At 48.5% G+C, this 27155-nt stretch overlaps 1 protein-coding gene across 1 annotated transcript in view; it reads right to left on the bottom strand.

Moving 5' to 3' along the window:
• LOC148502422 (putative glycine N-acyltransferase-like protein 1B) overlaps nucleotides 1–25971 on the bottom strand; it is a 97200-nt gene extending 71229 nt beyond the window's left edge. Inside the window, exon 1 of the mRNA XM_088449817.1 lies at nucleotides 25831–25971. The gene's annotated coding sequence lies outside the window, so the exon portion shown is untranslated. The remainder of the gene's footprint in view (nucleotides 1–25830) is intronic.
• Between the last annotated feature and the right edge of the window lie 1184 nt (nucleotides 25972–27155).

Here is a 27155-nt window from a genome sequence, read left to right as displayed (position 1 = left end):
GCTATTGGTGTGACTGCACAGCTCTCTCTCACTATACCATAGCTGTATGTGTACAGTACATGAGGCTAGTAACTGCAGGGAACACGGCCTGCTATTGGTGTGACTGCCCAGCTCTCTCTCACTATACCATAGCTGTATATGTACAGTACATGAGGCTAGTAACTGCAGGTAACACGGCCTGCTATTGGTGTGACTGCCCAGCTCTCTCTCACTATACCATAGCTGTATGTGTGTAGTACATGAGGCTAGTTAGTGCAAGTAACATGACCTGCTATTGGTGTGACTGCCCAGCTCTCTCTCACTATACTGTAGCTGTATGTGTGCAGTACATGAGGCTAGAAACTGCAGCTAACACGGCCTGCTATTGGTGTTACTGCCCAGCTCTCTCTCACTATGCAGTAGCTGTATGTGTACAGTACATGAGGCTAGTAACTGCAGGTAACACTGCCTGCTATTGGTGTGACTGTCCAGCTCTCTCTCTCGCTATACCGTAGCTGTATGTGCACAGTACATGAGGCTAGTAAGTGCAGGTAACACGGCCTGCTATTGGTGTGACTGCACAGCTCTCTCTCACTATACCATAGCTGTATGTGTATAGTACATGAGGCTAGTAACTGCAGGTAACACGCCCTGCTATTGGTGTGACTGCCCAGCTCTCTCTCACTATACCGTGGCTGTATGTGTACAGTGCATGAGGCTAGTAAATGCAGGTAACACTGCCTGCTATTGGTGTGACAGCCCAGCTCTCTCTCTCGCTATACCATAGCTGTATGTGTGCAGTACATGAGGCTAGTAACTGCAGGTAACATGGCCTGCTATTGGTGTGACTGCACAGCTCTCTCTCACTATACCATAGCTGTATGTGTACAGTACATGAGGCTAGTAACTGCAGGGAACACGGCCTGCTATTGGTGTGACTGCCCAGCTCTCTCTCACTATACCATAGCTGTATATGTACAGTACATGAGGCTAGTAACTGCAGGTAACACGGCCTGCTATTGGTGTGACTGCCCAGCTCTCTCTCACTATACCATAGCTGTATGTGTGTAGTACATGAGGCTAGTTAGTGCAAGTAACATGACCTGCTATTGGTGTGACTGCCCAGCTCTCTCTCACTATACTGTAGCTGTATGTGTGCAGTACATGAGGCTAGAAACTGCAGCTAACACGGCCTGCTATTGGTGTTACTGCCCAGCTCTCTCTCACTATGCAGTAGCTGTATGTGTACAGTACATGAGGCTAGTAACTGCAGGTAACACTGCCTGCTATTGGTGTGACTGTCCAGCTCTCTCTCTCGCTATACCGTAGCTGTATGTGTGCAGTACATGAGGCTAGTAAGTGCAGGAAACATGGCCTGCTATTGGTGTGACTGCCCAGCTCTCTCTCACTATACCATAGCTGTATATGTACAGTACATGAGGCTAGTAACTGCAGGTAACACGGCCTGCTATTGGTGTGACCGCACAGCTCTCTCTCACTATACCGTAGCTGTATATGTACAGTACATGAGGCTAGTAACTGCAGGTAACACTGCCTGCTATTGGTGTGACTGCCCAGCTCTCTCTCACTATACCATAGCTGTATGTGTGCAGTACATGAGGCTAGTAAGTGCAGGTAACATGACCTGCTATTGGTGTGACTGCCCAGCTCTCTCACTATACCGTGGCTGTATGTGTACAGTACATGAGGCTAGTAACTGCAGGTAACACTGCCTGCTATTGGTGTGACTGTCCAGCTCTCTCTCTCACTATACCGTAGCTGTATGTGTGCAGTACATGAGGCTAGTAAGTGCAGGTAACATGGCCTGCTATTGGTGTGACTACCCAGCTCTCTCTCTCGCTATACCGTAGCTGTATGTGTACAGTACATGAGGCTAGTAACTGCAGGTAACACGCCCTGCTATTGGTGTTACTGCCCAGCTCTCTCTCACTATACATTAGCTGTATGTGTACAGTACATGAGGCTAGTAACTGCAGGTAACACTGCCTGCTATTGGTGTGACTGCCCAGCTCTCTCTCTCGCTATACCGTAGCTGTATGTGGGCAGTACATGAGGCTAGTAACTGCAGGGAACACGGCCTGCTATTGGTGTGACTGCACAGCTCTCTCTCACTATACCATAGCTGTATATGTACAGTACATGAGGCTAGTAACTGCAGGTAACACAGCCTGCTATTGGTGTGACCGCACAGCTCTCTCTCACTATACCGTAGCTGTATATGTACAGTACATGAGGCTAGTAACTGCAGGTAACACTGCCTGCTATTGGTGTGACTGCCCAGCTCTCTCTCACTACACCATAGCTGTATGTGTGCAGTACATGAGGCTAGTAAGTGCAGGTAACATGACCTGCTATTGGTGTGACTGCCCAGCTCTCTCACTATACCATAGCTGTATGTGTGCAGTACATGAGGCTAGTAAGTGCAGGTAACACTGCCTGCTATTGGTGTTACTGCCCAGCTCTCTCTCACTATACCATAGCTGTATGTGTGCAGTACATGAGGCTAGTAAGTGCAGGTTACATGGCCTGCTATTGGTGTGACTGCCCAGCTCTCTCTCACTATACTGTAGCTGTATGTGTGCAGTACATGAGGCTAGTAAGTGCAGGTAACACGGCCTGCTATTGGTGTGGCCGCCCAGCTCTCTCTCACTATACCGTAGCTGTATGTGTGCAGTACATGAGGCTAGTAACTGCAGGTAACACTGCCTGCTATTGGTGTGACTGCCCAGCTCTCTCTCGCTATACCGTGGCTGTATGTGTACAGTACATGAGGCTAGTAAATGCAGGTAACACTGCCTGCTATTGGTGTGACTGCCCAGCTCTCTCACTATAACGTAGCTGTATGTGTACAGTACATGAGGCTAGTAACTGCAGGTAACATGGCCTGCTATTGGTGTTACTGCCCAGCTCTCTCTCACTATACAGTAGCTGTATGTGTACTGTACATGAGGCTAGTAAGTGCAGGTAACACGGCCTGCTATTGGTGTGACTGCACAGCTCTCTCTCACTATACCGTGGCTGTATGTGTACAGTACATGAGGCTAGTAACTGCAGGTAAGATGGCCTGCTATTGGTGTTACTGCCCAGCTCTCTCTCACTATACAGTAGCTGTATGTGTACAGTACATGAGGCTAGTAACTGCAGGTAAGACGGCCTGCTATTGGTGTTACTGCCCAGCTCTCTCTCACTATACCATAGCTGTATGTGTGCAGTACATGAGGCTAGTAAGTGCAGGTAACATGACCTGCTATTGGTGTGACTGCCCAGCTCTCTCACTATACCATAGCTGTATGTGTGCAGTACATGAGGCTAGTAAGTGCAGGTAACACTGCCTGCTATTGGTGTGACTGCCCAGCTCTCTCACACTATACCATAGCTGTATGTGTGCAGAACATGAGGCTAGTAAGTGCAGGTAACAGGACCTGCTATTGGTGTGACTGCCCAGCTCTCTCACTATACCATAGCTGTATGTGTGCAGTACATGAGGCTAGTAAGTGAAGGTAACACTGCCTGCTATTGGTGTGACTGCCCAGCTCTCTCTCACTATACCATAGCTGTATGTGTGCAGTACATGAGGCTAGTAAGTGCAGGTTACATGGCCTGCTATTGGTGTGACTGCCCAGCTCTCTCTCACTATACTGTAGCTGTATGTGTGCAGTACATGAGGCCAGTAAGTGCAGGTAACACGGCCTGCTATTGGTGTGGCCGCCCAGCTCTCTCTCACTATACCGTAGCTGTATATGTACAGTACATGAGGCTAGTAACTGCAGGTAACATGGCCTGCTATTGCTGTGACTGCCCAGCTCTCTCTCGCTATACCGTAGCTGTATGTGTACAGTACATGAGGCTAGTAACTGCAGGTAACACTGCCTGCTATTGGTGTGACTGCCCAGCTCTCTCACTATACCGTAGCTGTATGTGTACAGTACATGAGGCTAGTAACTGCAGGTAACATGGCCTGCTATTGGTGTTACTGCCCAGCTCTCTCTCACTATACAGTAGCTGTATGTGTACAGTACATGAGGCTAGTAAGTGCAGGTAACACAGCCTGCTATTGGTGTGACTGCCCAGCTCTCTCTCACTATACCATAGCTGTATGTGTACAGTACATGAGGCTAGTAACTGCAGGTAACACGGCCTGCTATTGGTGTGACTGCCCAGCTCTCTCTCACTATACCGTGGCTGTATGTGTACAGTACATGAGGCTAATAACTGCAGGTAAGACGGCCTGCTATTGGTGTTACTGCCCAGCTCTCTCTCACTATACAGTAGCTGTATGTGTACAGTACATGAGGCTAGTAAGTGCAGGTAACACGGCCTGCTATTGGTGTGACTGCACAGCTCTCTCTCACTATACCATAGCTGTATGTGTACAGTACATGAGGCTAGTAACTGCAGGTAACACAGCCTGCTATTGGTGTGACTGCCCAGCTTTCTCTCTCACTATACCGTAGCTGTATGTGTGCAGTACATGAGGCTAGTAACTGCAGGTAACACGGCCTGCTATTGGTGTGACTGCCCAGCTCTCTCTCTCAATATACCATAGCTGTATATGTACAGTACATGAGGCTAGTAACTGCAGGTAACACGCCCTGCTATTGGTGTGACTGCCCAGCTCTCTCTCGCTATACCGTGGCTGTATGTGTACAGTACATGAGGCTTATAACTGCAGGTAACACTGCCTGCTATTGGTGTGACTGCCCAGCTCTCTCACTATACCGTAGCTGTATGTGTACAGTACATGAGGCTAGTAACTGCAGGTAACATGGCCTGCTATTGGTGTTACTGCCCAGCTCTCTCTCACTATACAGTAGCTGTATGAGAACAGTACATGAGGCTAGTAAGTGCAGGTAACACGGCCTGCTATTGGTGTGACTGCACAGCTCTCTCTCACTATACCATAGCTGTATGTGTATAGTACATGAGGCTAGTAACTGCAGGTAACACGCCCTGCTATTGGTGTGACTGCCCAGCTCTCTCTCACTGTACCGTGGCTGTATGTGTACAGTGCATGAGGCTAGTAAATGCAGGTAACACTGCCTGCTATTGGTGTGACAGCCCAGCTCTCTCTCTCGCTATACCGTAGCTGTATGTGTGCAGTACATGAGGCTAGTAACTGCAGGTAACATGGCCTGCTATTGGTGTGACTGCACAGCTCTCTCTCACTATACCATAGCTGTATGTGTACAGTACATGAGGCTAGTAACTGCAGGGAACACGGCCTGCTATTGGTGTGACTGCCCAGCTCTCTCTCACTATACCATAGCTGTATATGTACAGTACATGAGGCTAGTAACTGCAGGTAACACGGCCTGCTATTGGTGTGACTGCCCAGCTCTCTCTCACTATACCATAGCTGTATGTGTGTAGTACATGAGGCTAGTTAGTGCAAGTAACATGACCTGCTATTGGTGTGACTGCCCAGCTCTCTCTCACTATACTGTAGCTGTATGTGTGCAGTACATGAGGCTAGAAACTGCAGCTAACACGGCCTGCTATTGGTGTTACTGCCCAGCTCTCTCTCACTATGCAGTAGCTGTATGTGTACAGTACATGAGGCTAGTAACTGCAGGTAACACTGCCTGCTATTGGTGTGACTGTCCAGCTCTCTCTCTCGCTATACCGTAGCTGTATGTGTGCAGTACATGAGGCTAGTAAGTGCAGGAAACATGGCCTGCTATTGGTGTGACTGCCCAGCTCTCTCTCTCGCTATACCGTAGCTGTATGTGTACAGTACATGAGGCTAGTAAATGCAGGTAACACTGCCTGCTATTGGTGTGACTGCCCAGCTCTCTCTCTCGCTATACTGTAGCTGTATGTGTGCAGTAAATGAGGCTAGTAACTGCAGGTAACACGGCCTGCTATTGGTGTTACTACCCAGCTCTCTCTCACTATACAGTAGCTGTATGTGTACAGTACATGAGGCTAGTAACTGCAGGTAACACTGCCTGCTATTGGTGTGACTGCCCAGCTCTCTCTCTCGCTATACCGTAGCTGTATGTGGGCAGTACATGAGGCTAGTAGCTGCAGGGAACACGGCCTGCTATTGGTGTGACTGCCCAGCTTTCTCTCTCACTATACCATAGCTGTATATGTACAGTACTTGAGGCTAGTAACTGCAGGTAACACGGCCTGCTATTGGTGTGACTGCCCAGCTCTCTCTCACTATACCATAGCTGTATGTGTGCAGTATATGAGGCTAGTAACTGCAGGTAACATGACCTGCTATTGGTGTGACTGCCCAGCTCTCTCACTATACCATAGCTGTATGTGTGCAGTACATGAGGCTAGTAAGTGCAGGTAACACTGCCTGCTATTGGTGTGACTGCCCAGCTCTCTCTCACTATACCATAACTGTATGTGTGCAGTACATGAGGCTAGTAAGTGCAGGTTACATGGCCTGCTATTGGTGTGACTGCCCAGCTCTCTCTCACTATACTGTAGCGGTATGTGTGCAGTACATGAGGCTAGTAAGTCCAGGTAACACTGCCTGCTAATGGTGTGACTGCCCAGCTCTCTCTCGCTATACCGTGGCTGTATGTGTACAGTACATGAGGCTAGTAACTGCAGGTAACACTGCCTGCTATTGGTGTGACTGCCCAGCTCTCTCACTATACCGTAGCTGTATGTGTACAGTACATGAGGCTAGTAACTGCAGGTAACATGGCCTGCTATTGGTGTTACTGCCCCGCTCTCTCTCACTATACAGTAGCTGTATGTGTACAGTACATGAGGCTAGTAAGTGCAGGTAACACGGCCTGCTATTGGTGTGACTGCACAGCTCTCTCTCACTATACCGTGGCTGTATGTGTACAGTACATGAGGCTAGTAACTGCAGGTAAGACGGCCTGCTATTGGTGTTACTGCCCAGCTCTCTCTCACTATACAGTAGCTGTATGTGTACAGTACATGAGGCTAGTAACTGCAGGTAAGACGGCCTGCTATTGGTGTTACTGCCCAGCTCTCTCTCACTATACCATAGCTGTATGTGTGCAGTACATGAGGCTAGTAAGTGCAGGTAACATGACCTGCTATTGGTGTGACTGCCCAGCTCTCTCACTATACCATAGCTGTATGTGTGCAGTACATGAGGCTAGTAATTGCAGGTAACACTGCCTGCTATTGGTGTGACTGCCCAGCTCTCTCACACTATACCATAGCTGTATGTGTGCAGTACATGAGGCTAGTAAGTGCAGGTAACATGACCTGCTATTGGTGTGACTGCCCAGCTCTCTCACTATACCATAGCTGTATGTGTGCAGTACATGAGGCTAGTAAGTGAAGGTAACACTGCCTGCTATTGGTGTGACTGCCCAGCTCTATCTCACTATACCATAGCTGTATGTGTGCAGTACATGAGGCTAGTAAGTGCAGGTTACATGGCCTGCTATTGGTGTGACTGCCCAGCTATCTCTCACTATACTGTAGCTGTATGTGTGCAGTACATGAGGCTAGTAAGTGCAGGTAACACGGCCTGCTATTGGTGTGGCCGCCCAGCTCTCTCTCACTATACCGTAGCTGTATGTGTGCAGTACATGAGGCTAGTAACTGCAGGTAACACTGCCTGCTATTGGTGTGACTGCCCAGCTCTCTCTCGCTATACCGTGGCTGTATGTGTACAGTACATGAGGCTAGTAACTGCAGGTAACACTGCCTGCTATTGGTGTGACTGCCCAGCTCTCTCACTATACCGTAGCTGTATGTGTACAGTACATGAGGCTAGTAACTGCAGGTAACATGGCCTGCTATTGGTGTTACTGCCCAGCTCTCTCTCACTATACAGTAGCTGTATGTGTACAGTACATGAGGCTAGTAAGTGCAGGTAACACGGACTGCTATTGGTGGGACTGCACAGCTCTCTCTCACTATACCATAGCTGTATGTGTACAGTACATGAGGCTAGTAACTGCAGGTAACACGGCCTGCTATTGGTGTGACTGCCCAGCTCTCTCTCACTATACCGTGGCTGTATGTGTACAGTACATGAGGCTAGTAACTGCAGGTAAGACGGCCTGCTATTGGTGTTACTGCCCAGCTCTCTCTCACTATACAGTAGCTGTATGTGTACAGTACATGAGGCTAGTAAGTGCAGGTAACACGGCCTGCTATTGGTGTGACTGCCCAGCTCTCTCTCTCACTATACCATAGCTGTATATGTACAGTACATGAGGCTAGTAACTGCAGGTAACACGGCCTGCTATTGGTGTGACTGCCCAGCTCTCTCTCGCTATACCGTGGCTGTATGTGTACAGTACATGAGGCTAGTAACTGCAGGTAACACTGCCTGCTATTGGTGTGACTGCCCAGCTCTCTCATTATACCGTAGCTGTATGTGTACAGTACATGAGGCTAGTAACTGCAGGTAACATGGCCTGCTATTGGTGTTACTGCCCAGCTCTCTCTCACTATACAGTAGCTGTATGTACACAGTACATGAGGCTAGTAAGTGCAGGTAACACGGCCTGCTATTGGTGTGACTGCACAGCTCTCTCTCACTATACCATAGCTGTATGTGTACAGTACATGAGGCTAGTAACTGCAGGTAACACGCCCTGCTATTGGTGTGACAGCCCAGCTCTCTCTCACTATACCGTGGCTGTATGTGTACAGTACATGAGGCTAGTAACTGCAGGTAAGACGGCCTGCTATTGGTGTTACTGCCCAGCTCTCTCTCACTATACAGTAGCTGTATGTGTACAGTACATGAGGCTAGTAAGTGCAGGTAACACGGCCTGCTATTGGTGTGACTGCCCAGCTCTCTCACTATACAGTAGCTTAATGTGTACAGTACATGAGGCTAGTAAGTGCAGGTAACACGGCCTGCTATTGGTGTGACTGCACAGCTCTCTCTCACTATACCATAGCTGTATGTGTACAGTACATGAGGCTAGTAACTGCAGGTAACACGGCCTGCTATTGGTGTGACTGCCCAGCTTTCTCTCTCACTATACCGTAGCTGTATGTGTGCAGTACATGAGTCTAGTAACTGCAGGTAACACGGCCTGCTATTGGTGTGACTGCCCAGCTCTCTCTCACTATACCGTGGCTGTATGTGTACAGTACATGAGGCTAGTAACTGCAGGTAAGACGGCCTGCTATTGGTGTTACTGCCCAGCTCTCTCTCACTATACAGTAGCTGTATGTGTACAGTACATGAGGCTAGTAAGTGCAGGTAACACGGCCTGCTATTGGTGTGACTGCACAGCTCTCTCTCACTACACCATAGCTGTATGTGTACAGTACATGAGGCTAGTAACTGCAGGTAACACGGCCTGCTATTGGTGTGACTGCCCAGCTTTCTCTCTCACTATACCGTAGCTGTATGTGTGCAGTACATGAGGCTAGTAACTGCAGGTAACACGCCTGCTATTGGTGTGACTGCCCAGCTCTCTCTCTCACTATACCATAGCTGTATATGTACAGTACATGAGGCTAGTAACTGCAGGTAACACGGCCTGCTATTGGTGTGACTGCCCAGCTCTCTCTCGCTATACCGTGGCTGTATGTGTACAGTACATGAGGCTAGTAACTGCAGGTAACACTGCCTGCTATTGGTGTGACTGCCCAGCTCTCTCACTATACCGTAGCTGTATGTGTACAGTACATGAGGCTAGTAACTGCAGGTAACATGGCCTGCTATTGGTGTTACTGCCCAGCTCTCTCTCACTATACAGTAGCTGTATGTGTACAGTACATGAGGCTAGTAAGTGCAGGTAACACGGCCTGCTATTGGTGTGACTGCACAGCTCTCTCTCACTATACCATAGCTGTATGTGTACAGTACATGAGGCTAGTAACTGCAGGTAACACACCCTGCTATTGGTGTGACTGCCAAGCTCTCTCTCATTATACCGTGGCTGTATGTGTACAGTACATGAGGCTAGTAACTGCAGGTAAGACGGCCTGCTATTGGTGTTACTGCCCAGCTCTCTCTCACTATACAGTAGCTGTATGTGTACAGTACATGAGGCTAGTAAGTGCAGGTAACACTGCCTGCTATTGGTGTGACTGCACAGCTCTCTCTCACTATACCATAGCTGTATATGTACAGTACTTGAGGCTAGTAACTGCAGGTAACACGGCCTGCTATTGGTGTGACTGCCCAGCTCTCTCTCACTATACCATAGCTGTATGTGTGCAGTACATGAGGCTAGTAACTGCAGGTAACATGACCTGCTATTGGTGTGACTGCCCAGCTCTCTCACTATACCATAGCTGTATGTGTGCAGTACATGAGGCTAGTAAGTGCAGGTAACACTGCCTGCTATTGGTGTGACTGCCCAGCTCTCTCTCGCTATACCGTGGCTGTATGTGTACAGTACATGAGGCTAGTAACTGCAGGTAACACTGCCTGCTATTGGTGTGACTGCCCAGCTCTCTCACTATACCGTAGCTGTATGTGTACAGTACATGAGGCTAGTAACTGCAGGTAACATGGCCTGCTATTGGTGTTACTGCCCAGCTCTCTCTCACTATACAGTAGCTGTATGTGTACAGTACATGAGGCTAGTAAGTGCAGGTAACACGGCCTGCTATTGGTGTGACTGCACAGCTCTCTCTCACTATACCATAGCTGTATATGTACAGTACTTGACGCTAGTAACTGCAGGTAACACGGCCTGCTATTGGTGTGACTGCCCAGCTCTCTCTCACTATACCATAGCTGTATGTGTGCAGTACATGAGGCTAGTAACTGCAGGTAACATGACCTGCTATTGGTGTGACTGCCCAGCTCTCTCACTATACCATAGCTGTATGTGTACAGTACATGAGGCTAGTAAGTGCAGGTAACACGGCCTGCTATTGGTGTGGCCGCCCAGCTCTCTCTCACTATACCGTAGCTGTATGTGTGCAGTACATGAGGCTAGTAACTGCAGGTAACACTGCCTGCTATTGGTGTGACTGCCCAGCTCTCTCTCGCTATACCGTGGCTGTAGGTGTACAGTACATGAGGCTACTAACTGCAGGTAACACTGCCTGCTATTGGTGTGACTGCCCAGCTCTCTCACTATACCGTAGCTGTATGTGTACAGTACATGAGGCTAGTAACTGCAGGTAACATGGCCTGCTATTGGTGTTACTGCCCAGCTCTCTCTCACTATACAGTAGCTGTATGTGTACAGTACATGAGGCTAGTAAGTGCAGGTAACACGGCCTGCTATTGGTGTGACTGCACAGCTCTCTCTCACTATACCATAGCTGTATGTGTACAGTACATGAGGCTAGTAACTGCAGGTAACACGGCCTGCTATTGGTGTGACTGCCCAGCTCTCTCTCACTATACCGTGGCTGTATGTGTACAGTACATGAGGCTAGTAACTGCAGGTAAGACGGCCTGCTATTGGTGTTACTGCCCAGCTCTCTCTCACTATACAGTAGCTGTATGTGTACAGTACATGAGGCTAGTAACTGCAGGTAACACGGCCTGCTATTGGTGTGACTGCACAGCTCTCTCTCACTATACCATAGCTGTATGTGTACAGTACATGAGGCTAGTAACTGCAGGTAACACGGCCTGCTATTGGTGTGACTGCCCAGCTTTCTCTCTCACTATACCGTAGCTGTATGTGTGCAGTACATGAGGCTAGTAACTGCAGGTAACACGGCCTGCTATTGGTGTGACTGCCCAGCTCTCTCTTTCACTATACCATAGCTGTATATGTACAGTACATGAGGCTAGTAACTGCAGGTAACACGGCCTGCTATTGGTGTGACTGCCCAGCTCTCTCTCGCTATACCGTGGCTGTATGTGTACAGTACATGAGGCTAGTAACTGCAGGTAACACTGCCTGCTATTGGTGTGACTGCCCAGCTCTCTCACTATACCGTAGCTGTATGTGTACAGTACATGAGGCTAGTAACTGCAGGTAACATGGCCTGCTATTGGTGTTACTGCCCAGCTCTCTCTCACTATACAGTAGCTGTATGTGCACAGTACATGAGGCTAGTAAGTGCAGGTAACACGGCCTGCTATTGGTGTGACTGCACAGCTCTCTCTCACTATACCACAGCTGTATGTGTACAGTACATGAGGCTAGTAACTGCAGGTAACACGCCCTGCTATTGGTGTGACTTCCCAGCTCTCTCTCACTATACCGTGGCTGTATGTGTACAGTACATGAGGCTAGTAACTGCAGGTAAGATGGCCTGCTATTGGTGTTACTGCCCAGCTCTCTCTCACTATACAGTAGCTGTATGTGTACAGTACATGAGGCTAGTAAGTGCAGGTAACACGGCCTGCTATTGGTGTGACTGCACAGCTCTCTCTCACTATACCATAGCTGTATGTGTACAGTACATGAGGCTAGTAACTGCAGGTAACACGGCCTGCTATTGGTGTGACTGCCCAGCTCTCTCTCACTATACCGTGGCTGTATGTGTACAGTACATGAGGCTAGTAACTGCAGGTAAGACGGCCTGCTATTGGTGTTACTGCCCAGCTCTCTCTCACTATACAGTAGCTGTATGTGTACAGTACATGAGGCTAGTAAGTGCAGGTAACACGGCCTGCTATTGGTGTGACTGCACAGCTCTCTCTCACTATACCATAGCTGTATGTGTACAGTACATGAGGCTAGTAACTGCAGGTAACACGGCCTGCTATTGGTGTGACTGCCCAGCTTTCTCTCTCACTATACCGTAGCTGTATGTGTGCAGTACATGAGGCTAGTAACTGCAGGTAACACGGCCTGCTATTGGTGTGACTGCCCAGCTCTCTCTCTCACTATACCATAGCTGTATATGTACAGTACTTGAGGCTAGTAACTGCAGGTTACACGGCCTGCTATTGGTGTGACTGCCCAGCTCTCTCTCAGTATACCGTGGCTGTATGTGTACAGTACATGAGGCTAGTAACTGCAGGTAAGACGGCCTGCTATTGGTGTTACTGCCCAGCTCTCTATCACTATACAGTAGCTGTATGTGTACAGTACATGAGGCTAGTAAGTGCAGGTAACACAGCCTGCTATTGGTGTGACTGCACAGCTCTCTCTCACTATACCATAGCTGTATGTGTACAGTACATGAGGCTAGTAACTGCAGGTAACACGGCCTGCTATTGGTGTGACTGCCCAGCTTTCTCTCTCACTATACCGTAGCTGTATGTGTGCAGTACATGAGGCTAGTAACTGCAGGTAACACGGCCTGCTATTGGTGTGACTGCCCAGCTCTCTCTCTCACTATACCATAGCTGTATATGTACAGTACATGAGGCTAGTAACTGCAGGTAACACGGACTGCTATTGGTGTGACTGCCCAGCTCTCTCTCGCTATACCGTGGCTGTATGTGTACAGTACATGAGGCTAGTAAGTGCAGGTAACACGGCCTGCTATTGGTGTGACTGCCCAGCTCTCTCACTATACAGTAGCTGTATGTGTACAGTACATGAGGCTAGTAAGTGCAGGTAACACGGCCTGCTATTGGTGTGACTGCACAGCTCTCTCTCACTATACCATAGCTGTATGTGTACAGTACATGAGGCTAGTAACTGCAGGTAACACGGCCTGCTATTGGTGTGACTGCCCAGCTTTCTCTCTCACTATACCGTAGTTGTATGTGTGCAGTACATGAGTCTAGTAACTGCAGGTAACACGGCCTGCTATTGGTGTGACTGCCCAGCTCTCTCTCACTATACCGTGGCTGTATGTGTACAGTACATGAGGCTAGTAACTGCAGGTAAGACGGCCTGCTATTGGTGTTACTGCCCAGCTCTCTCTCACTATACAGTAGCTGTATGTGTACAGTACATGAGGCTAGTAAGTGCAGGTAACACGGCCTGCTATTGGTGTGACTGCACAGCTCTCTCTCTCACTACACCATAGCTGTATGTGTACAGTACATGAGGCTAGTAACTGCAGGTAACACGGCCTGCTATTGGTGTGACTGCCCAGCTTTCTCTCTCACTATACCGTAGCTGTATGTGTGCAGTACATGAGGCTAGTAACTGCAGGTAACACGGCCTGCTATTGGTGTGACTGCCCAGCTCTCTCTCTCACTATACCATAGCTGTATATGTACAGTACATGAGGCTAGTAACTGCAGGTAACACGGCCTGCTATTGGTGTGACTGCCCAGCTCTCTCTCGCTATACCGTGGCTGTATGTGTACAGTACATGAGGCTAGTAACTGCAGGTAACACTGCCTGCTATTGGTGTGACTGCCCAGCTCTCTCACTATACCGTAGCTGTATGTGTACAGTACATGAGGCTAGTAACTGCAGGTAACATGGCCTGCTATTGGTGTTACTGCCCAGCTCTCTCTCACTATACAGTAGCTGTATGTGTACAGTACATGAGGCTAGTAAGTGCAGGTAACACGGCCTGCTATTGGTGTGACTGCACAGCTCTCTCTCACTATACCATAGCTGTATGTGTACAGTACATGAGGCTAGTAACTGCAGGTAACACGCCCTGCTATTGGTGTGACTGCCCAGCTCTCTCTCATTATACCGTGGCTGTATGTGTACAGTACATGAGGCTAGTAACTGCAGGTAAGACGGCCTGCTATTGGTGTTACTGCCCAGCTCTCTCTCACTATACAGTAGCTGTATGTGTACAGTACATGAGGCTAGTAAGTGCAGGTAACACTGCCTGCTATTGGTGTGACTGCACAGCTCTCTCTCACTATACCATAGCTGTATATGTACAGTACTTGAGGCTAGTAACTGCAGGTAACACGGCCTGCTATTGGTGTGACTGCCCAGCTCTCTCTCACTATACCATAGCTGTATGTGTGCAGTACATGAGGCTAGTAACTGCAGGTAACATGACCTGCTATTGGTGTGACTGCCCAGCTCTCTCACTATACCATAGCTGTATGTGTGCAGTACATGAGGCTAGTAAGTGCAGGTAACACTGCCTGCTATTGGTGTGACTGCCCAGCTCTCTCTCGCTATACCGAGGCTGTATGTGTACAGTACATGAGGCTAGTAACTGCAGGTAACACTGCCTGCTATTGGTGTGACTGCCCAACTCTCTCACTATACCGTAGCTGTATGTGTACAGTACATGAGGCTAGTAACTGCAGGTAACATGGCCTGCTATTGGTGTTACTGCCCAGCTCTCTCTCACTATACAGTAGCTGTATGTGTACAGTACATGAGGCTAGTAAGTGCAGGTAACACGGCCTGCTATTGGTGTGACTGCACAGCTCTCTCTCACTATACCATAGCTGTATATGTACAGTACTTGAGGCTAGTAACTGCAGGTAACACGGCCTGCTATTGGTGTGACTGCCCAGCTCTCTCTCACTATACCATAGCTGTATGTGTGCAGTACATGAGGCTAGTAACTGCAGGTAACATGACCTGCTATTGGTGTGACTGCCCAGCTCTCTCACTATACCATAGCTGTATGTGTACAGTACATGAGGCTAGTAAGTGCAGGTAACACGGCCTGCTATTGGTGTGGCCGCCCAGCTCTCTCTCACTATACCGTAGCTGTATGTGTGCAGTACATGAGGCTAGTAACTGCAGGTAACACTGCCTGCTATTGGTGTGACTGCCCAGCTCTCTCTCGCTATACCGTGGCTGTATGTGTACAGTACATGAGGCTACTAACTGCAGGTAACACTGCCTGCTATTGTTGTGACTGCCCAGCTCTCTCACTATACCGTAGCTGTATGTGTACAGTACATGAGGCTAGTAACTGCAGGTAACATAGCCTGCTATTGGTGTTACTGCCCAGCTCTCTCTCACTATACAGTAGCTGTATGTGTACAGTACATGAGGCTAGTAAGTGCAGGTAACACGGCCTGCTATTGGTGTGACTGCACAGCTCTCTCTCACTATACCATAGCTGTATGTGTACAGTACATGAGGCTAGTAACTGCAGGTAACACGGCCTGCTATTGGTGTGACTGCCCAGCTCTCTCTCACTATACCGTGGCTGTATGTGTACAGTACATGAGGCTAGTAACTGCAGGTAAGACGGCCTGCTATTGGTGTTACTGCCCAGCTCTCTCTCACTATACAGTAGCTGTATGTGTACAGTACATGAGGCTAGTAACTGCAGGTAACACGGCCTGCTATTGGTGTGACTGCACAGCTCTCTCTCACTATACCATAGCTGTATGTGTACAGTACATGAGGCTAGTAACTGCAGGTAACACGGCCTGCTATTGGTGTGACTGCCCAGCTTTCTCTCTCACTATACCGTAGCTGTATGTGTGCAGTACATGAGGCTAGTAACTGCAGGTAACACGGCCTGCTATTGGTGTGACTGCCCAGCTCTCTCTTTCACTATACCATAGCTGTATATGTACAGTACATGAGGCTAGTAACTGCAGGTAACACGGCCTGCTATTGGTGTGACTGCCCAGCTCTCTCTCGCTATACCGTGGCTGTATGTGTACAGTACATGAGGCTAGTAACTGCAGGTAACACTGCCTGCTATTGGTGTGACTGCCCAGCTCTCTCACTATACCGTAGCTGTATGTGTACAGTACATGAGGCTAGTAACTGCAGGTAACATGGCCTGCTATTGGTGTTACTGCCCAGCTCTCTCTCACTATACAGTAGCTGTATGTGCACAGTACATGAGGCTAGTAAGTGCAGGTAACACGGCCTGCTATTGGTGTGACTGCACAGCTCTCTCTCACTATACCACAGCTGTATGTGTACAGTACATGAGGCTAGTAACTGCAGGTAACACGCCCTGCTATTGGTGTGACTGCCCAGCTCTCTCTCACTATACCGTGGCTGTATGTGTACAGTACATGAGGCTAGTAACTGCAGGTAAGACGGCCTGCTATTGGTGTTACTGCCCAGCTCTCTCTCACTATACAGTAGCTGTATGTGTACAGTACATGAGGCTAGTAAGTGCAGGTAACACGGCCTGCTATTGGTGTGACTGCACAGCTCTCTCTCACTATACCATAGCTGTATGTGTACAGTACATGAGGCTAGTAACTGCAGGTAACACGGCCTGCTATTGGTGTGACTGCCCAGCTCTCTCTCACTATACGGTGGCTGTATGTGTACAGTACATGAGGCTAGTAACTGCAGGTAAGACGGCCTGCTATTGGTGTTACTGCCCAGCTCTCTCTCACTATACAGTAGCTGTATGTGTACAGTACATGAGGCTAGTAAGTGCAGGTAACACGGCCTGCTACTGGTGTGACTGCACAGCTCTCTCTCACTATACCATAGCTGTATGTGTACAGTACATGAGGCTAGTAACTGCAGGTAACATGGCCTGCTATTGGTGTGACTGCCCAGCTCTCTCTCTCACTATACCATAGCTGTATATGTACAGTACTTGAGGCTAGTAACTGCAGGTTACACGGCCTGCTATTGGTGTGACTGCCCAGCTCTCTCTCACTATACCGTGGCTGTATGTGTACAGTACATGAGGCTAGTAACTGCAGGTAAGACGGCCTGCTATTGTTGTTACTGCCCAGCTCTCTCTCACTATACAGTAGCTGTATGTGTACAGTACATGAGGCTAGTAAGTGCAGGTAACACAGCCTGCTATTGGTGTGACTGCAAAGCTCTCTCTCACTATACCATAGCTGTATGTGTACAGTACATGAGGCTAGTAACTGCAGGTAACACGGCCTGCTATTGGTGTGACTGCCCAGCTTTCTCTCTCACTATACCGTAGCTGTATGTGTGCAGTACATGAGGCTAGTAACTGCAGGTAACACGGCCTGCTATTGGTGTGACTGCCCAGCTCTCTCTCTCACTATACCATAGCTGTATATGTACAGTACATGAGGCTAGTAACTGCAGGTAACACGGCCTGCTATTGGTGTGACTGCCCAGCTCTCGCTATACCGTGGCTGTATGTGTACAGTACATGAGGCTAGTAACTGCAGGTAACACTGCCTGCTATTGGTGTGACTGCCCAGCTCTCTCACTATACCGTAGCTGTATGTGTACAGTACATGAGGCTAGTAACTGCAGGTAACATGGCCTGCTATTGGTGTTACTGCCCAGCTCTCTCTCACTATACAGTAGCTGTATGTGTACAGTACATGAGGCTAGTAAGTGCAGGTAACATGGCCTGCTATTGGTGTGACTGCACAGCTCTCTCTCACTATACCATAGCTGTATGTGTACAGTACATGAGGCTAGTAACTGCAGGTAACACGCCCTGCTATTGGTGTGACTGCCCAGCTCTCTCTCACTATACCGTGGCTGTATGTGTACAGTACATGAGGCTAGTAACTGCAGGTAAGACGGCCTGCTATTGGTGTTACTGCCCAGCTCTCTCTCACTATACAGTAGCTGTATGTGTACAGTACATGAGGCTAGTAAGTGCAGGTAACACGGCCTGCTATTGGTGTGACTGCACAGCTCTCTCTCACTATACCATAGCTGTATGTGTACAGTACATGAGGCTAGTAACTGCAGGTAACACGGCCTGCTATTGGTGTGACTGCCCAGCTCTCTCTCACTATACCGTAGCTGTATGTGTGCAGTACATGAGGCTAGTAACTGCAGGTAACACGGCCTGCTATTGGTGTGACTGCCTAGCTCTCTCTCTCACTATACCATAGCTGTATATGTACAGTACTTGAGGCTAGAAACTGCAGGTTACACGGCCTGCTATCGGTGTGACTGCACAGCTCTCTCTCACTATACCATAGCTGTATGTGTGCAGTACATGAGGCTAGTAAGTGCAGGTAACACTGCCTGCTATTGGTGTGACTGCCCAGCTCTCTCTCGCTATACCGTGGCTGTATGTGTACAGTACATGAGGCTAGTAACTGCAGGTAACACTGCCTGCTATTGGTGTGACTGCCCAGCTCTCTCACTATACCGTAGCTGTATGTGTACAGTACATGAGGCTAGTAACTGCAGGTAACATGGCCTGCTATTGGTGTTACTGCCCAGCTCTCTCTCACTATACAGAAGCTGTATGTGTACAGTACATGAGGCTAGTAAGTGCAGGTAACACGGCCTGCTATTGGTGTGACTGCACAGCTCTCTCTCACTATACCATAGCTGTATATGTACAGTACTTGAGGCTAGTAACTGCAGGTAACACGGCCTGCTATTGGTGTGACTGCCCAGCTCTCTCTCACTATACCATAGCTGTATGTGTGCAGTACATGAGGCTAGTAACTGCAGGTAACATGACCTGCTATTGGTGTGACTGCCCAGCTCTCTCACTATACCATAGCTGTATGTGTACAGTACATGAGGCTAGTAAGTGCAGGTAACACGGCCTGCTATTGGTGTGGCCGCCCAGCTCTCTCTCACTATACCGTAGCTGTATGTGTGCAGTACATGAGGCTAGTAACTGCAGGTAACACTGCCTGCTATTGGTGTGACTGCCCAGCTCTCTCTCGCTATACCGTGGCTGTATGTGTACAGTACATGAGGCTACTAACTGCAGGTAACACTGCCTGCTATTGGTGTGACTGCCCAGCTCTCTCACTATACCGTAGCTGTATGTGTACAGTACATGAGGCTAGTAACTGCAGGTAACATGGCCTGCTATTGGTGTTACTGCCCAGCTCTCTCTCACTATACCATAGCTGTATGTGTACAGTACATGAGGCTAGTAACTGCAGGTAACACGGCCTGCTATTGGTGTGACTGCCCAGCTCTCTCTCACTATACCGTGGCTGTATGTGTACAGTACATGAGGCTAGTAACTGCAGGTAAGACGGCCTGCTATTGGTGTTACTGCCCAGCTCTCTCTCACTATACAGTAGCTGTATGTGTACAGTACATGAGGCTAGTAACTGCAGGTAACACGGCCTGCTATTGGTGTGACTGCACAGCTCTCTCTCACTATACCATAGCTGTATGTGTACAGTACATGAGGCTAGTAACTGCAGGTAACACGGCCTGCTATTGGTGTGACTGCCCAGCTTTCTCTCTCACTATACCGTAGCTGTATGTGTGCAGTACATGAGGCTAGTAACTGCAGGTAACACGGCCTGCTATTGGTGTGACTGCCCAGCTCTCTCTTTCACTATACCATAGCTGTATATGTACAGTACATGAGGCTAGTAACTGCAGGTAACACGGCCTGCTATTGGTGTGACTGCCCAGCTCTCTCTCGCTATACCGTGGCTGTATGTGTACAGTACATGAGGCTAGTAACTGCAGGTAACACTGCCTGCTATTGGTGTGACTGCCCAGCTCTCTCACTATACCGTAGCTGTATGTGTACAGTACATGAGGCTAGTAACTGCAGGTAACATGGCCTGCTATTGGTGTTACTGCCCAGCTCTCTCTCACTATACAGTAGCTGTATGTGCACAGTACATGAGGCTAGTAAGTGCAGGTAACACGGCCTGCTATTGGTGTGACTGCACAGCTCTCTCTCACTATACCACAGCTGTATGTGTACAGTACATGAGGCTAGTAACTGCAGGTAACACGCCCTGCTATTGGTGTGACTGCCCAGCTCTCTCTCACTATACCGTGGCTGTATGTGTACAGTACATGAGGCTAGTAACTGCAGGTAAGACGGCCTGCTATTGGTGTTACTGCCCAGCTCTCTCTCACTATACAGTAGCTGTATGTGTACAGTACATGAGGCTAGTAAGTGCAGGTAACACAGCCTGCTATTGGTGTGACTGCACAGCTCTCTCTCACTATACCATAGCTGTATGTGTACAGTACATGAGGCTAGTAACTGCAGGTAACACGGCCTGCTATTGGTGTGACTGCCCAGCTCTCTCTCACTATACCGTGGCTGTATGTGTACAGTACATGAGGCTAGTAACTGCAGGTAAGACGGCCTGCTATTGGTGTTACTGCCCAGCTCTCTCTCACTATACAGTAGCTGTATGTGTACAGTACATGAGGCTAGTAAGTGCAGGTAACACGGCCTGCTATTGGTGTGACTGCACAGCTCTCTCTCACTATACCATAGCTGTATGTGTACAGTACATGAGGCTAGTAACTGCAGGTAACACGGCCTGCTATTGGTGTGACTGCCCAGCTTTCTCTCTCACTATACCGTAGCTGTATGTGTGCAGTACATGAGGCTAGTAACTGCAGGTAACACGGCCTGCTATTGGTGTGACTGCCCAGCTCTCTCTCTCACTATACCATAGCTGTATATGTACAGTACTTGAGGCTAGTAACTGCAGGTTACACGGCCTGCTATTGGTGTGACTGCCCAGCTCTCTCTCACTATACCGTGGCTGTATGTGTACAGTACATGAGGCTAGTAACTGCAGGTAAGACGGCCTGCTATTGGTGTTACTGCCCAGCTCTCTCTCACTATACAGTAGCTGTATGTGTACAGTACATGAGGCTAGTAAGTGCAGGTAACACAGCCTGCTATTGGTGTGACTGCACAGCTCTCTCTCACTATACCATAGCTGTATGTGTACAGTACATGAGGCTAGTAACTGCAGGTAACACGGCCTGCTATTGGTGTGACTGCCCAGCTTTCTCTCTCACTATACCGTAGCTGTATGTGTGCAGTACATGAGGCTAGTAACTGCAGGTAACACGGCCTGCTATTGGTGTGACTGCCCAGCTCTCTCTCTCACTATACCATAGCTGTATATGTACAGTACATGAGGCTAGTAACTGCAGGTAACACGGCCTGCTATTGGTGTGACTGCCCAGCTCTCTCTCGCTATACCGTGGCTGTATGTGTACAGTACATGAGGCTAGTAACTGCAGGTAACACTGCCTGCTATTGGTGTGACTGCCCAGCTCTCTCACTATACCGTAGCTGTATGTGTACAGTACATGAGGCTAGTAACTGCAGGTAACATGGCCTGCTATTGGTGTTACTGCCCAGCTCTCTCTCACTATACAGTAGCTGTATGTGTACAGTACATGAGGCTAGTAAGTGCAGGTAACACGGCCTGCTATTGGTGTGACTGCACAGCTCTCTCTCACTATACCATAGCTGTATGTGTACAGTACATGAGGCTAGTAACTGCAGGTAACACGCCCTGCTATTGGTGTGACTGCCCAGCTCTCTCTCACTATACCGTGGCTGTATGTGTACAGTACATGAGGCTAGTAACTGCAGGTAAGACGGCCTGCTATTGGTGTTACTGCCCAGCTCTCTCTCACTATACAGTAGCTGTATGTGTACAGTACATGAGGCTAGTAAGTGCAGGTAACACGGCCTGCTATTGGTGTGACTGCACAGCTCTCTCTCACTATACCATAGCTGTATGTGTACAGTACATGAGGCTAGTAACTGCAGGTAACACGGCCTGCTATTGGTGTGACTGCCCAGCTCTCTCTCACTATACCGTAGCTGTATGTGTGCAGTACATGAGGCTAGTAACTGCAGGTAACACGGCCTGCTATTGGTGTGACTGCACAGCTCTCTCTCACTATACCATAGCTGTATGGTATAGTACATGAGGCTAGTAACTGCAGGTAACACGGCCTGCTATTGGTGTGACTGCACAGCTCTCTCTCACTATACCGTGGCTGTATGTGTACAGTACATGAGGCTAGTAACTGCAGGTAAGACGGCCTGCTATTGGTGTTACTGCCCAGCTCTCTCTCACTATACAGTAGCTGTATGTGTACAGTACATGAGGCTAGTAAGTGCAGGTAACACAGCCTGCTATTGGTGTGACTGCACAGCTCTCTCTCACTATACCATAGCTGTATGTGTACAGTACATGAGGCTAGTAACTGCAGGTAACACGGCCTGCTATTGGTGTGACTGCCCAGCTTTCTCTCTCACTATACCGTAGCTGTATGTGTGCAGTACATGAGGCTAGTAACTGCAGGTAACACGGCCTGCTATTGGTGTGACTGCCCAGCTCTCTCTCTCACTATACCATAGCTGTATATGTACAGTACATGAGGCTAGTAACTGCAGGTAACACGGCCTGCTATTGGTGTGACTGCCCAGCTCTCTCTCGCTATACCGTGGCTGTATGTGTACAGTACATGAGGCTAGTAACTGCAGGTAACACTGCCTGCTATTGGTGTGACTGCCCAGCTCTCTCACTATACCGTAGCTGTATGTGTACAGTACATGAGGCTAGTAACTGCAGGTAACATGGCCTGCTATTGGTGTTACTGCCCAGCTCTCTCTCACTATACAGTAGCTGTATGTGTACAGTACATGAGGCTAGTAAGTGCAGGTAACACGGCCTGCTATTGGTGTGACTGCACAGCTCTCTCTCACTATACCATAGCTGTATGTGTACAGTACATGAGGCTAGTAACTGCAGGTAACACGCCCTGCTATTGGTGTGACTGCCCAGCTCTCTCTCACTATACCGTGGCTGTATGTGTACAGTACATGAGGCTAGTAACTGCAGGTAAGACGGCCTGCTATTGGTGTTACTGCCCAGCTCTCTCTCACTATACAGTAGCTGTATGTGTACAGTACATGAGGCTAGTAAGTGCAGGTAACACGGCCTGCTATTGGTGTGACTGCACAGCTCTCTCTCACTATACCATAGCTGTATGTGTACAGTACATGAGGCTAGTAACTGCAGGTAACACGGCCTGCTATTGGTGTGACTGCCCAGCTCTCTCTCACTATACCGTAGCTGTATGTGTGCAGTACATGAGGCTAGTAACTGCAGGTAACACGGCCTGCTATTGGTGTGACTGCACAGCTCTCTCTCACTATACCATAGCTGTATGGTATAGTACATGAGGCTAGTAACTGCAGGTAACACGGCCTGCTATTGGTGTGACTGCACAGCTCTCTCACTATACTGTAGCTGTATGTGTGCTGTGCATATGATTTACTCACTGACAGCCAATAGTGATGAACCTCTACTGACTGCTGCTGTGTACAATACCAGGATACCCCTCTTTACTGAGCTGGGAGGACTAGCTATTTGCTGGCAGGTGTCCTCTATCTCCTACCTATGCTCGATCAGCTGAAGGGGGCTTTACTCTATTTCCAACCGATACCTGTTAGTTACAGGTAGATATCTGTTAGTATTTTCTGCTCTTTAATATTCACTGATGAGAATCTGAAAGGGCACAGCTTACCTCCCAACTGTCCCGCATTTAGCGGGACAGTCCCATTTTCCTGGGACTGTCCCGCTGTCCCGCCCACGGGCCGCAGTGTCCCGCGGTGGGGTGGGAAGTTGGGAGAAGCATACATGCTGCCCTGCTATGCAGAGCAGCGTGTATGCAGAGGTAGAATAGATGCTGTGCGCATGCGCACAGCGTATACTCTGAGTACGGGGGGAAGCCCGGGGGCTGCCTAGCATCTCGGAGATGCTAGGCATGCCCCATTAGTGACATAAACGGGGGCGTGTCACCTGAACACGCCCTTTAGGATTAGGCCATGCCCCTTTTCGGACACGCAGGTCCCAAATCCCTCCGACCAGATGTTGGGAGGTATGACCACAGCCACTGCCAACCTGTCCCCAGCAGTACTTCCAGCAGCTGTCTTGCTTAGGGCTGGTCCAGCCATTTACTAAAGCCCTCGGGAGCCTTCATCAGATAGGATAGCCAATCAGCTGTATGACAAAGAGCTATGCTGCCTTCCGAATACAGCTCTCTACCCCTGGTCACAGGATGCTACAGCTGCTGCATCCTCACTGCCAGCAGCTTCCATCATTGCCACTGCTCACCAGCCCAGGAGATGGCTTTTTCAGAGCTGCCAGCCAGGGTGCCGCTGTCTTATACCCACTCCTGACACACATCAGCACCAACAGCCGCCTTTCCGGCAAGGCAGGAACCATTGCTTCTACCAGCTTCCATGCTCCCTCTCCGAATAGACCCCTCTGTGCCCAAGAGCTGTCACCTGGGACACAGGGGGGGTGAGCACTCATGCCCTCTCAGTCTGCTGGCAGCTCCTCTTATCTCTCTCTGTCCCTGCCCTTCCTTTTCTGACAGGAACCAAACCACTCCCAGCTAAATCACTCCGCCCATTCTTCTAGTCTGCGTGTATCCCATACAATGAGACAAATCACCACCAAAGAAAGAAGTACCATATACAATTCCATGGAAATACATAAAAAATACATAAAATAGATATACCTGTATGAATAAATTATAGAAGGGCCATGTACATGAATACAATTAGCTACATATACAGTAAATACATATACTTTACCTCACAAATTGTAAATTTATAAATATTACAATCATTTATGAGTACAGTACTTATTTTAACCCTTAACCAGGGTTACAGTGCAATGGGTCTCTTTTCAGTGGGAAAGCCGGTTTGTGCACCGTTCTCACCTGTAGTGTTGCCACACACCGGAGCCGACAGGTCATGGTGAATGGGGGAGCCCTGTATCCTCCACCGGTCCACACTTACCACTGCAGGAGCCACAAGTCATGGCAGTGGAGAGATTGTGTGGCCCCTGAGTGTTCACCCGCCGCAGATAGTAGTGGTTTGTCAGTGGGGATCTACTGAGGCAAGCAGATGACAATGGAAGTCAGCGGAGGTCCGCCGCAGATAGTCAGCGGGGATCCAGTCAGGCGTGCTGGTTCAGACTCTCTGGGACTGCTGGCAGTGGCAGGTGTTTTTGCAGTCAATCAAAGCCGTTGATGCGTTTCTCCCCTCTTTCAGGGTTTTTTTCAAAAGGAAGTACATACAAATATACATGCACATAATCTGCTTCTGGCATCTGCCCTTGTAACACAACTGTGTGCCCCCCTTACCATAACTGTGAGTACAGCTGGAAATACACAGGGTCTAAGTACCATCTCAAAGGCCGCTGACTATCACTTTTGGGTCAAGCACTTCATTAAACTTTTTCTGCCTTCTAAAAGAATTTCTTGTGCCAGCCTATGGCTATCTGTACACATAGACAAGTACTTTCCCATTCTGCCAGGGCTGGCATCATACTACACAGCTATGTGACATGAAGTTTGCGCAGAACATAAAAGAGTCATAATAAGGACAGTCCTGAGATATGTGATACACATCAGCATGTGAATGGATATTATTACTTACCTCAGGCTCAGAGAGATAATAACAGGTATCAGCAACAATGAACACACAATGTCCTGCTCAGTGTGGGGAAATGCCAGTGTGCCTTCAACCCTTCAGTCAGGTGGAGGAGTGGAACTGATTTGTGCTGTTGGGAGAAGGTAGATTGTGTAGAGGTGGCTGCCATTAATAAATCACTGTCACTGAGCTGACCTCCATCCCCTCCGATCTGATTGGACGATGCTTTTTGGCACAGGTGATGATATTTGGGATATGTGAAAGATGAAAGGGGGGGCAGCTACATTGCTGCAGGGTGAGAAAGACTGAGCTACAGAGACAGAAGACCTGTTTAGTACATAGCTGACTAACAGCTACTGTATACAAGAAATATTGGTCTTTCTACTATCAATCCTTTATTATCTCTCCATCACTGGGATAGGTGTTATTGCCACACCCCACACACATGCAATTTAACAATAATATTAATACATAGATTATATAGATGTACTGTAGGTACGTATATAAAAATTTACTTATTAGTCAATAAAATGTAAAATAAAATGGAATTAGAGGTAATAATAATAAATAAGAATGATATAATGAAATTTGCAAAAGTAAATTATAAATATACTGCCGTAATTATTAACAGACGTTAATAATGAAATAATCCCGCTATGTACTAAAGTTAGTTCACAGGGACAGTGATAGCGATAATTGCTGTCCCTGCGAGTTACATCCTCGGCATATTTGGGGAAACTGACAATGCATGTGCACAGTGTCATATTGGAGCAGGGTTGAGGGGGATCAGAAGATGCATTGGTGTCCCAACTGATGTGGCAATTATGCACCCCTCACTCACACCTAAGGCATGATAGGTCACGCCCCTCTTCTCTGCAGTACACGCCCGCTGGGGGCTTGCCCAGCGCTCTGAGAGCTGCTGGGCAGCCTCCAGACTCTCCTGATACCCGGGGCGAGTGTAATATGTTCACTATTCAGTGACACCATCCAAGGGGGTGACACCAAAATAGCAGAGCAGCTCTGCTATTATGGTATCACCACCTCGGATGGTGTCATCTGGTGCAGCCTGCTCCCCCTACACCTCCCTAGTGCTGCCATTCGGAAGATGCCTCTCCTGCGAGAATGCCTCCATTAGCATAAAGTGATTTATGCCATCTGAGGATGGCATAAATCAACAGGAACAAAGGGCCTGATTCAGCAAGGTTCACAATTGCAAAGCTGCATGCAGGCTATATATATATATATATATATATATATATATAATAAGCAGCTTTGCAATTGCGATCCTTGCAACAATGCAAATGCAGCAAGAGGTGTATGACACCCCTTGC

The sequence above is a fragment of the Taudactylus pleione genome, unplaced genomic scaffold (assembly GCF_031769625.1).
Source record: "Taudactylus pleione unplaced genomic scaffold, aTauple2 ptg000497l, whole genome shotgun sequence".
NCBI lineage: Eukaryota > Metazoa > Chordata > Amphibia > Anura > Myobatrachidae > Taudactylus > Taudactylus pleione.
This window is presented reverse-complemented; position numbering and strand designations above follow the sequence as displayed.